The sequence below is a fragment of the Camellia sinensis genome, chromosome 7 (genome assembly GCF_055761805.1).
Source record: "Camellia sinensis isolate YWXY chromosome 7, ASM5576180v1, whole genome shotgun sequence".
Taxonomy (NCBI): domain Eukaryota; kingdom Viridiplantae; phylum Streptophyta; class Magnoliopsida; order Ericales; family Theaceae; genus Camellia; species Camellia sinensis.
In genome coordinates, this window is record NC_138967.1 from 180,637,195 (window position 1) to 180,650,860 (window position 13,666).

The 13,666-nt window shown below is 36.3% G+C and overlaps 1 pseudogene; it reads left to right on the plus strand.

Moving 5' to 3' along the window:
- The first annotated feature begins 4,923 nt into the window (after window positions 1-4,923).
- On the plus strand, window positions 4,924-7,719 carry LOC145796345 (G-type lectin S-receptor-like serine/threonine-protein kinase At4g03230; annotated as a pseudogene).
- The last annotated feature ends 5,947 nt before the right edge of the window (window positions 7,720-13,666 follow it).

Sequence of the window (13,666 nt, forward strand, 5' to 3'; positions counted from 1 at the left end):
TTATGACTCACTTAATTGGGAATTTCTGTGGCCGATGATGAATAATTTGGGTTTCGGTGAGAAGTGGTTAGTTTGGATGAGAAATTGCATTTCTTCAGTCAGGGTTTCCGTGTTGGTTAATGGCTCACCTACAGAGGAATTCCAGCCACAGAAGGGGCTAAGGCAGGGTGACCCCCTCTCTCCTTTTCTGTTCATAATCGCAGCGGAAGCTCTTAACCTATTATTAGCAAGGGCAGTGGAGAAGGGTTTGTTCAGAGGAGCCTCAGTTGGTAGTAATGATTTGCGCATCTCTCATCTCCAGTTCGCAGATGACACCATAGTGTTTTGTGAAGGAGGTCAGGAGGAGGTGATAAATATCAAAAGGGTGTTGAGGTGTTTTGAAGTGATGTCGGGTTTAAAAATAAATTACCACAAGAGTGCTGTATGTGGAGTGGGCTTCCAAGATGATGAAATCGAGGGTTTAGCCCAAAGATTGAATTGTCTATCGAAGAAATTACCTTTTAACTTTTTAGGACTGCCTCTTAGGGCCAACCCGAGGAGAAAGAGTACTTGAAACCCAATTCTGGATAAGGTGAGTAAGAGGCTGTCTTCTTGGAAGAGGAAACTCCTGTCTTTTGCCGGGCGTTTGACATTAATAAAATTAGTCCTATCTAACCTGCCTATGTACTTTCTATCTTTGTTCAAGATGCCTAAAGGGATTGTTAAGGCTCTAGTGAAAATCCAAGCCAATTTCTTGTGAGGTGGATCTAAAGCTGGGAGGAATGTTCACTTGGTTAATTGGGGGGAGGTTACTAAGAATAAAAATCAAGGGGGTTTGGGTGTGAGAGATTTGGGTGAGGTGAATGATTGTATGTTGTTAAAATGGTGGTGGAGATTCGGTGCAGAGGATAAAGCTTTGTGGAAATCAGTTGTTTGCTCAAGGTATGGTTATTTTGGTGGGGGTTGGTTACCAACTTTGCATAACATAGATGGGGCATCTACCGTATGGAAGGATATAGTGCTGCTTTATTCACTTAATCAGTCTTTGGGTGAGATTTATAAACAGAATTTAAGGCTAGCATTGGGAAATGGGAGGAGAATCCAGTTTTGGTTAGACACTTGGATGAATGGAAGAGGTCTGAATGAGGAGTTCCCCAGATTATTTAGTCTATCCACTGAGAATGAAGAATCCTTGCAACAAATTAGTGCCAAGAGGAGCCTTGGGGTGTGGCAGCTTCAATTTAGAAGAAGGTTGCTGGCATGGAAGGAAGAGGAGCTGCAGAGATTGTATGCAACTCTGGAATCATCCCCTGAGCTCAGAGAGGAATTTGAAGACTCTTGTTCTTGGCTTATTTCAAAGACTGGGAAGTTCTCTGTTTCATCTCTATGGAGTTGGTGGGTGGTAAACAAAGGCCCTGGTTTGAAGGTGCCAGCTGGGGTCTGGGCAAGTTTGGCTCCTCCAAAGATGCAGTTTATCTGCTGGCTTGCTTGGAGAGGTTGAATTAAGACATCTTCCTTCCTCCAAAGGATAGGGGTTCTACCTCCCAATGCTCAGATCCAGTGTGTATTTTGTCAATCTGCGGAGGAGTCTTTGGAGCATGTGTTGTAGTTTTGTCCTCTGGTTTGGAAGTGTTGGGCAGCCATGGCTAGCTGGTGGGATCAGAATCTGGTCATCCCTGGTTCAGTTGAGGGCCTACTCCATTGGTGGTCAGGGGGTATAGCAAAGTCTTGGGCCGATAGAGCATGGCAGGCAGTCCCAGCATTAGTGTTGTGGTCAGTTTGGAAGACAAGAAATGAGTGTATATTTAAGGGAGAAACTCCAGATTTTGCAGGATTATGTGAATGGATGAAACTTCAGATTGCTCTGTGGGTGAAGTAGTCATTCAAGGTTGATTATTTAGTCCATGACTTAGTTTCAAACCTATACCAGATTAGGTTGCTTGTGTGAAGTCTTCTCAGCAATCGGCTCAGGCAGAACAGAGGTATGGTAGTTGCTGGGACCACTCTTGGGTTATCAGGAGGTCTGAGGGGATGGAGATATGGCTGGTTCATCACATTAGGCTGCAGGTTGGAAGTTCATCAGCTTGGGTTCTGTATCTCTGTGGCCTGCTCTGTGAGTCAGTGTGATGCTAGTTCAGGGTTGGGTTTAGATCTGGGTTGAGTTTGCTGTGTTGGTGCTGGGTCTGCTGTTGGTTGCTATGCATAGGTTGTTGCTGTGAAGTTGCTATCCAGATTTATCAGAACAGTGAATTGGTCTCAATCTGAGTGCTGCATTTTTGCTCTGAATCTGTGTGGGGATTGGTATAGTTTCTCAGCAATGGTAGTGTGGAATGGAACTTCAAGCCCAGATGGTGATTCTCTTTCTGAACAGGATGGTTCCCTCTTTTGGTGTTTTACCAATAATGTAGATTGGTGCTTATCTATCTCCTGTTTAGTCTGCTTCTTATCTGTCTCCAGTTGCAGATTGGTGCTTATCTCTTCTGTGTAGGCTTTTTCTGTTTCTTTTTGTGTTGCTGTTGGTTTCTCACCAACTGGCGCTTGGAGCTTCAGTTAGCTCCAAGCTCCACTTTATTGATGTCCTGTATCCTTTTTGCATACTTTCATCAATAAAGTTTTTCTTTGCCGATCAAAAAAAAATCCATCTCCATTATGGCAATCCAATGAGGTCCTCCGAACACACCCATTAGACCAATCTCCATTTGGTTCTGGGCACAAATTTACTCAAACAACCACAGGCTGGTGAGTTTCCAACGTTACAGTTACCATTCGGACTGCACAGTTTATAGCTATCACAGTTATCGGCTGGTCCAATCAAGTAACGGACCCATTCCTGTGTTGGATCAATCCATGTCCAACTCAACAACACCATTATGACTCAGAATTATACACCTCCTCCTCTGTGTAAACCACTTCATATTTGTAGATTGTATTAGGTTTAAGGTTTGGTCTCCCGCTGAATCCAATACCATTCAATGGTCCAGCTCCGAACAGTTCAACAGAAAAAAAAAAACCCACCTTGAGCTGGATCATCGCTGCTCTTCCAGGAGGAAAGGTGGCACTCTAGGCCCGTTACAAAGTTCTTTCCAAGCCTCATGCCTGGTAAAAGAATATCACATGGATAATCAAAACTTTGCAAAAAGAAAATGCCCAGACTTATCGTTGGCATATTGCACAACAAGATTTCTGGACTCCATCAATTATGCAACAGGGTCCCATGTAGATCCTGTCGTATTGGGAGACCAAATGATGATGCCAGTACCATTGACAAGGGCAAGAATTCCAAGGTTGATTATATTTAAGAGGCTTGACGAATCGAGGAGTGGGATTTCTCTATTGGCAACCCATACAACGGTCCTAACATAAATATTCTTGTACCATATTCCTAAGTACTGATTCCAAGAACTGCCAGGGCTGAAAAAACCCATCTCAAAGCTTCCACCAAAAGACACTATGGTGTTGCTGCCTGTGATGGAGTGAGTTTTAGTTATGGTGTCTACTGTATTGGAGACTATTAAGATGGAAAATAAAGAGGAAAAAAATAAACGTATTTTTAGGCTTTCCATCGACAGTCTTATCTTCAATTTATGGACTACCTTTGTTTTTTCATTATTTATTCATTTTATAAGAAATGTAATAAATAAATAAATAAATAAGAAGCAGAAAAAAGGAAGACTCAAGACCTCTTGCAGTAAGTCTGCCAGTTATTGGGAATCTTGGATAACAAAATTCATAGACCATACAATTTTTTGTGTCTCCTTGTTTGCTTGTCTGTTGTTGATTGCATATATCGCTTGATATCTTTTCTGATGAAGAAATTTCAAACACATACCCCACACTAAAGCGCACTAACAGAGCCCAACCCCACTCACTGTTACTTTTAACTATTACCTAAGTTCATGTTCTTTACGGTCTAAAATTATCCAAGATACGAGTTCAGATCAAAACTTAATTAAAATTAACTTTAAGATAAAACTGAATTTTAAACAAGTTTTCCCAATCTATTCGTTAACTTTGAAATTTTAAAACCCACTCCATACTGTTCGAAAAATTTCAAAACCTCCAGATATCAACTAATATATCCTAAATTTCAAACCTAATTGGTTTTACTTGATTTTCTTATGAAAATAATTATTTACAATTAATTATATCCAAACAAGTTGTTTTCTACAGTACTTTAAAGAAATTAATGATTCTCTTAGTATACACGAGCAATCGATGCAAGGCCAAAAATGTAAGAAACTAAACTCGTAACCAGTTCTAATGAAGCTGATTTGATAATTTTCAGATTTATACCAAAAAGAACGACACTTCCGAAGTTATTGTTTTGTACTAGTTTTCTGGACAGATTTGAATACATCAGTTTATATGGATTTTGACTCCCAAAAATTATAAGAAAATTGTGATATACAATTCAATACATAATTAATCTATTATAAAAATTTTAGTTCAAAATTCATCCGTTTGATATGATTCCTTGATTTTTAAAGTTTGTGGTTATGTACATAATTTTTAAACTAAGAATTACTCCCATCACCTAAGCACCAAGTAATTGACTTACCCACAGTAGTGATTATGTAGAACCCAATGATGCTATAGACCTCTTCCTCTCCTTGCCGATTGCTACCAATTTTTATCGCCTCTCTCTCTCTCAATCTCACGGCTATTGCTAGTAGGGAACTATATGGGATTTTAGGGTTATTAAATCAATTATATAATAAGTCTCTCTTATTATTATTATTATTATTATTATTATTATTATTATTATTATTATTATTATTATTATTATTATTATTATTATTGTTGTTGTTATTATCAATAATCTTTAAAATTAGTTAAAATGCCCTCTAGTAATATTTAATTTGCACTTAAAGATTCACAGTAAAATATTTGAGTTTTGTAAAAATATTATTATTTTTATTATTTATTTATTTATCGGGTTCTCACATGAATCTTGTGAGACTGCTGGGCTGTTGCATTGAAGGAGATGAAAAGATTTTGGTCTATGAGTATATGCCCAACAAAAGCTTGGATTTCTTCCTTTTTGGTTTGTGCCTTAGCAAACTTGAACATATTGAATATATTTTATTCTTTCTGTTATTATGTTTATTAATACTTATGTACTACCGTTTAATTTATTAATTTGGTGTGAAATTAAGACAGATCCAATCAAACACGCGACACTAAACTGGGAGTTATGAGTTGATATCAGTTAAGGAATTGCTCAAGGGCTTCTCTATCTTCATCAGTATTCAAGGTTACGAATTATTCACAGAGATTTGAAAGCTAGCAACATTCTGTTGGATATAGATATGAACCCAAAAAATTCTAATTTTGGGTTGGCAAGAATTTTTGGGGGAAATGGATCACAAGCAACAAATCGAATTGTTGGCACTTAGTGAGTAAAACATAATTTGTGCGCTTTTCCTCCAAAACATCTTATTTTTGCATACATTCATAGCTTTGAGGATACTGATTCGATTTAATACTTGAATTCAGTGGCTACATGCCATCTGAGTATGCTTTGAAAGGCCTCTTCTCCATCAAATCCGATGTTTTCAGTTTTAGAGTCTTGTTATTGAAAATTTTGAGTGGCGAAAAGAATACTGGCTTTTATCATACTGAATCTCTTAATCTTCTTGGATATGTGATTACCAAAATGATACTACGTTTATTATCCCCTTCTTTTTCCCTTTTGTCTTTTTCTTTTGAAATCTTAGACCTTCATACCATATAAACAACCTCTTTGCACACTGGCATAAGACTGCGTGCTTCTGACCCTTCCTAGACCTTGTAGTGATGGGAACCTAGAACTGCCTTGAAAATCTTAATTCTTCATATAATTCATCTTTGAAGGATTCACAATGAGATATACTTGTTATCTTATTTTTCAGGCATTGGACTTGTGGAAGAGTGGCATGGGACAGGACATGATGGACTCAATACTAGGAGATATATCTTCTACACATATGTTGTTGAGCATAAATATAGGGCTTCTTTGTGTTCAAGAAATTGCAGTCGACAGGCCTACCATGTCTAGTGTTGTGTCAATGCTTAGCAACGAACTTGTGTTTCTACCCTCTCCGAAACAAACCAGCATTTGCAATTATGACAAGTGTGCCTGATCGAACTTCATGCAGAAGCCCAGAAATATGTTCACTGAACAATGTGACAAATTCAATTCTGGAACCCCGGTAACAGTTCAGTCTTCCATGCCAATTAGTCTATTGTCTTTGTTTTTTCTTTGTAAACTCGCTTTCTTTTTTCTTCCCCAATAAAAGAAATGTGCCCGAAATGTACTAAAATAGTGTTGACAATGAAGAGTGACAATTAGGTTGTGTGATTTAGTTTGTAGACAAGTTTGCAACCCATATGTTGGAAGAAGGGAGATTCAACTCATTTAGACTGTAAATGAAGTTTGGTGACTTGGTTTATTAATACAATAATGCGGTATCAACAAATACAACACAAAATATTGTTGACAAAATTAGGAACCATTGGTGAACTCTATCAAAATGTTGTTGATTTGGAAAAGTTGTGTAATTATTATAAATTTTGAAAACGGCTCGACTAACAGAGCAAGTTTCTTGGTTATGCTCGTGAAAGACCTGACTCAAAGATCAAACAACAAATCCTGTCATTGCTGTCCAAAAAAGAAGTTGATGAAAGCTTAAGAAAACACCCGAGTTCCGTATGCGTTTTTTGTTTTCGTTATATATTTTCATTTTTCAGGGAAACAATTGTCCTTGTTTGGTAACATTTTTGTCTTTATTTTCTAATTTCTGTTTTTGTTTTCATTTTATTTCGAAATTGGTAACAAAAACTTGGTGTATTGTTTTTGTTTTGAGAAAAATGTAGATGGTTAAAATTTCAAAACCTAAGGCTAAAGAAAGAGTAATTCTAGGGACGATCCAGTGTTATTGCTACTCTTACAATTGTCTAACGACGTCGCTAGCAACAATGAGATAGACATTGCCAGCGGCATCAAGATATGAGATATGTCACCAACACCGCCTTTTTCACCTTCAACACTCACTACAGGAAAAAAGGGTTATGGTGGCGTTTTTTTAACGACGTTTTTTTAAACGTCACTGTTATTAACATTTAACGGCGTTTTATAAACGCCGCATATTCTATTACACAAAACGGCACCGTTTTATTATAGGAAACGCCTCCAAATGCAGTAGCCGCATGCGCCTCGTTTTGTGAAACTTTATTTTGAATCGAAACCCTCTCTAAGCATATTACAGCATATTACACAAAACGAAGATTCAGATCTATCTCTCTCAACATTCAGATCGAAGCGTATTCTTACAAACCAAACATGTCCCTCTCACTCCATACTTCTGTTTTCCATTTTCTCTTCAAAATGGTTAGTTCTATAAATTCAGATTGAAGATTGAAGCCACACATCTCTCAACATTTTGAAGATTGAAGCCACACATCTCTCTCTCTCAGTGATTTCCAAGACTCAGATCGAAGACTCAGATCGAAGCGATTTCGAGCTCCATCGAAGATTCAGATCGAAGCGATTTTGAGCTCCATCAAAGATTCAGATCAAAGCGATTTCGAATCTCCATCGAAGATTCAGATCAAAGCTACACCGAAGCGATTTTGAAGCTGCACCGGCGAGGTAGCGAGCTCCACCATCTCATTTACAGAGATTCAGTGATTTCCAGAAGCTCAGATCTGAACTCTGACCCCTCGATTACTCGTGTTTCAAGCTCCGATGGCGGCGAATAGTCTACTTTGTTTCTGAACTTTAATCGGTACTCTCTCTCTCTCTCTTCTCGGTTTGTTCATGTCGACAAATTGTCCTTTCGTTTGACTTCATTTTTACATGCTATTAGTTTGGCTGTAGTTTCTCTCTAGCTCGAAACTGGTGTTTGATTTGGATGTCTCGTGGAGTTGAATATGTACATTTTGAGTTTTTGATCACATTAGTTCTATAAATTCCATCCCCATTGCATTCAATCATTGGGGAATTTATCTCTTCTTTCCATGCTTTATGATTTTCCACACATTCAGGTCGAGTCATATATAAGAGTACAATAGCACTGTCTTGGTTTGTCAGGCTTACCATTGTAGTGCTGCATCAGTAAGATTTAGATATAGATACTGCTAAACAACCATCCCAATAAATTCAACAAATATTGTATTAGCCACTCTAATTCATCAGTGTTAAATGTCTTTTCTCATTTAGACACTCTAATTCATGGTCCAAATTCTCATAACAACAACAGACAAACCTGTGTGAGTGCAAAGAAGATCCTAGAGTAGCAGGTGGTTGCACATATTTGGGGTTTTACTTTGTGGTTGGTTCATCCCAATACTGGGCATTTCCTTTATTTGTTGAATAGATCTTTCCTTTCTTTGGAACCTGTTCGTAGATGCAGTAATGAAGCATGATTAATGGATCACGCAGGCGAAGCACAAAGGACAGACCTAATGACGATTAGTAGACATGTTCTTAATGAGCAGTCGAAGCACCCTGAAGCTCACGGCGACTTCACAATCTTGCTCAGTCACATTGTTCTTGGCTGCAAATTTGTCTGCAATGATGTTACCAAGGTCCCTCTCCCTCTCCCTCTCCCTCTCCTCTTTTTCATTTAATTCCTTTCTTTTACCAACTATATCATAAATTTTTCGTGTATATATATACTAGAAGCCTTGCGCACACTAACGTGTGCAATTGAAATTGCCCTGGAAGGTCATGGGTGAAAGTGGAGAGAGTAGTGCGCAACTGAATACAACAGTGTTAGGAATGCTAAATATTTGGAGAACATTTAGTATTATTGTGGTTATTTTTAGAAATCAAAATTATCTTATGGAATTACAGACCAAGTTGTGTGCTTCATACAATAGAATATACATATATTGAGGCCAAATAAACTTTACTCCATTGTGATTTGTCTTGTGGCAACTCCATGACACGAGCGATTGTAGGAGCAACATTGTGTACCCAACAATTGTTCCCTCACAATGATGCTCTGCAACTTAAACCCATGACAACGTTGCTTTGATAACACCTGTTGGATTGAGTTCCACCACCTCACCTAAAACCAATTAATGTTAAAGGTGGGTTTTTTCTTAGCCTTCCAATAATCACCAATTTTGCAGGCAGGTCTTGCAAAACTCATTGGACTTGCAGGACAGACAAATACTCAGGTGGGTTTTTTGTTTTTCTTTTTTCAAAAGTTGTTCAGTAATATGCTAATTTTACATTTTCTTGCATTTCTGTGTTTTCATTGCAATTTTATCTATCTATGACTACGATAGATCACATCTGTTTCATTTTTCAGGGTGAAGAACAGAAGAAATTGGATGTACTGTCAAATGATGTTTTTGTCAAGGCTTTGATAAGAAGTGGATGCACTGTGAGTTTTTAATTTCATTTGCTTTCTTCTTTCTATATCATCTTTAAGATTGGATTATTGCCTTGTTGGTGCTCAAAGAAAAGCCCCAATTGGTTGGGGCTGATGAGAATCTATATTATTCACAAACACCAATAGAATCCCATACAAACCAATTGAGAAAAAAAAAAGTTCAACCAGTTGATTGCATTGACTTGTTTTCGGAATATTTTCATTTTTTTTTTCTTCGTGTTTTTGGGAATAAAAACAATAAAAGTTGAGAAATACAAACCAATTGAGAAAAAAGTTCATTGGCATGCCTTTGAGTTTGAGAGGACGGCAATTTTTTACTACATTATTGAGGGCATTAATGAAGTTTTGAAGGTGATTCACCCTTTCCATTCCTTAAAAAATTTATAGACATTTGATTTTTTTTTTTTTGGGAGAGGGGGTCTTGATTCATGTTTCTTCGCCTACATTGCCTTGGGGGATTTTTAGTTTGCTTTCCAAAAACACAAGCATTAGTTTACTTCCCAATAAATAAATAAATATAGGAAATTTGTTATCTTGATATCTAAAAAAGCATTGTGTTCCATATGTTATTCAATTGATTGTAAAGCATTGCCAGCTTGTTCCTGCTCAATTCTGATCAACTAGGAAATTGAAATTAAACTTTATACTGCTGGATAATAAGCTTAAGGAACCTATCTTGGATGAAATTTTATGCATTAGTGAGGCATTATGAGCTGAATTTTACAACACATGATACTTCTTTGGTTTTATTGTGTATATCTCTGAATGCAGGCCTATAGAACAAGTCAGGAGCCTAGTGTTCTTAAGCTTAAGGAACCTGCCTTGGATGAAATTACCCATGCATTAGTGGGGTGTTATAATCTGAATTTTACAAGACAAGATATATCTTCTCTCTGGTTTTTGTGCAAACAGGTGATTGTTTCTTTCCTTTCGTTTCTTCTCTTTCATTTTCTTTCTCTGAGAATTCTAAACAGTCTATCTGATTGCAATTCCTTTGTAATTGTTCATTCAAATTTTCAATTTGGCAGGAAGCATCCTTATTGAATATAGCTGATCAAGCGTGTGCTCTGTTCACTCCATCTGAGGTATGTAGCTTTGGTACTTACATATCATGGGATCCATTGTGTTCCTATAGATGTTATTCACTGATAAGTGCAAATTATGTATGTTATCAGTTCATGCTTTGTTTCTTGCTCATTATACACTTGCTAACTTGCCAAATATAAACATTTTTAGGTTGTCTTGCTGGAGTGGACAGATGATTTGGAGCTGTTCATATTAAAGGGTTATGGTAATGCATTAAACTACCAGATGGGAGTGCCATTGCTTGAGGATGTTGTTCAGTCCATGTATGGCTAAAGAAGGTTACATAAACTATAACAATTCATATTAAATGTCTCATAAGTTTATTAATTCTTTGAATCTTATTATTGTCATATTATTTTCCACTGTGTTTATGGTTATTTGCTATTAATGCTATGGCATGTATTTCAAAACTAGGAGTTAATTCCCACGTTGTGACATTTATTTCAAAACTTATCTAAAATTAATTGTGTTATAAACTTTAATTGAAGTCTTCATGGCTAATGCTGAGGGAAAAAAATAAAGGTATCTTCTGTTTGGCTCATAATTTATACCTTCTGTTACTGTAGAAGAACATGCTGCTGCCTGTTATGAAAAGGCAAGACTGCGGTTTGCTCATGCAGAAACTCTGCTTCCATTCTCATGTCTGATTGGGCTCTTTCTTGAAGAATCTGGTGAGTGCTTTCATTCTCATATTTCTAAGAAGCGTAGACATGACACGGACATGATAACACGTAAATTTTCAAAAAATGTAGGACACGATACGTGGGTGACACGTACAAAATATATAATTTTATATATTTATTATGTCATATATAAGGATAATTATATATCATATATATGAATATTTCAACCAAAGATAATAATTTTAACAGTCTAAAGAAGGAGAATATGTATATTTTGAACCGTAGTTTATTATATATAAATATATTGTGCTGTTTAGCCGGATCTGGAATGAGACTTGGTTGGCAAGCCTTTTCTACAAACCTTGCAACTATGAGTTATTTGTCAAGCAATCCCCAACAAACCATTCTTCCCTGTTGGCAACCAATTCCCCAACAATTTCTCAGGAAACAAACACCCCTTGGAAAAATTAAACCTGAAAGGCATTGGTCTTTCATAGTACTTGTGACAAATATCTAACTGCCAATCTAGTGCATTTTTCACTATTTAAATTATAATCACTTGTACCCCTCGCAAATAATTCCAGAACAACATCTATGTTTTGACTCTATTTTGCTTCGTAGGCTGTATGTGTCAGGGTATTAGTTGAACCAAAGAAGGCAATTCGAAAGCTCCCTAGAGTCCAACATCTCTATGCCCCGATTGACGGGGAGGTTGAGAAGTGAAGATGATGAGGTAAAGTTCAACATGTCAAGTAAGTAAGTTTAGCTTTTATTTTAATAAATAAGATTTCTAGTTCAGAATTTATCTGTACTGTCTTCTGTATCGGAAACCTGTTACGTAACCATCTAAAATTGTCTTTCTAAACCAATATATTGTGAACATTCATGTTGTTTTATATGTGGGTGTATATATATATAATTATTTGACTTTAGATTTTGAATGTTTCATATAAGATAATAAACAAATATATGATACTATACTAATAAAATAATGGTCAATTTTGCAAATTTTAACAATTCTGCATAAAAGAAAAGAGTAACAATAAATAGTAGATGTGGTGCAATTATATTGTGAAGAAAACATGATCTTCCTATTCCTTTTTCTTTCTCAGATCTGTATTTGACCGTGCTTTCGCTTGTCATATGCTGTCTGGTGGGCCAAAAACAAGGGTTCATTCATTTCTTCCCATAATCAGTTCAATGCTTTGAAATGTATTACTTACATTGGTTGGTCCCACACTCAAGAAAATATCACTAGGCAATACTGATTTAAAAAAACCTAATCCATCCATCTTAACATAGTCTAGTGTCATTTTTCAAAATTTTTATTTCATTATTTGTGTTTTTATAAACAAAAGCAATGAAAAGTTTATAAACACCATAGTTTTCTACTATAATTTTTATAGGTACATGGCATGCTATATATGCACCATTGCTGCTTAGAATATTAGGTTGATAAAGTTGGTTATGGGTGTTTCACATTTCACAATGTTAAGTATATAGTTTATATCAAAGTCAAACTGTTTTTGGATAAAGTTGGTTATGGGTGTTTCACAATTTTTATTTCACATTTCATTTTTTTGTCATTTATTTTTGCAACCAATCTAAATGTGACTGAATGATCACTTATGTTCTTTGGCAGGATGTCAGTGCTTCCCTTTCCAAAAAGTACCCCCAGTTGTACAAGGAGGGAATAAGAAATACCTTCTTCAAATGGAGAGTTGTGGTGACCTTGGCTTTGTTTTCATTTACCAATCATCAGTCATATACAATTTTGTGATCACTTCCAGTTCTAACAGTGTTGATTCAAATGGCAAGATGTTTGGCCTTTGGGATGTCAGCACAATGATCTTCAATTGTCTTGTAATAACTGTTAATTTGCGGCTTCTTCTGATGTGCAACACGATTACAAGGTGGCATCAAATAACTGTTGGAGGAAGCATTGTAACATGGTTTATATTATGTGGATAAAATGGAATTAAACAATTTGGGTTAATGAGCTGGGTGTTATTTATATTTGGAATGATCTATATTTTTTTAGTTCAATCAAATAAAATTAGCCTAATTTCAAAAAAAAAAAAAAAGGATATGACGGCGTTTTTACAAACGCCTCTTAAACCCTACATACGAACGGTCAAATCTATGCAAGAAGATATGACGGCGTTTTTCCAAAAAGGTCGCTAAATGTCGCCAGTGACGTCAGCATGAGTTTAGTAGGACATTTCACGGCGTTTTTAAAAACGCCGCCTATATTAATATCATGACGTTTTTAAAACGTCATAAAGTTATAGCGACGGCCGCGTCCTCGGCGTTTGGGGCTAAGCGTCACAAAAAGAATTGGCGGCATTTTTGACACTTACAGCGGCGTTTTTTAAACGCCACTAAAAGTTAAAATTCCTGCAGTGACTAACAACATTTTCTTCGTCTTGCTGCTCTTCCATCTCATTTGTCGTTCCAAAATGTATAATGTTTTCTATTTTTCTTATTTTCTTTTAAAAATTATGTCAATTTTTTTAAACTTTTCTTTCCGTCTTAAGAATTTTAAAAGTAACAAAAATTTTATAAAAAAAAATTAAAGAAAAAATAAAAAAAAGA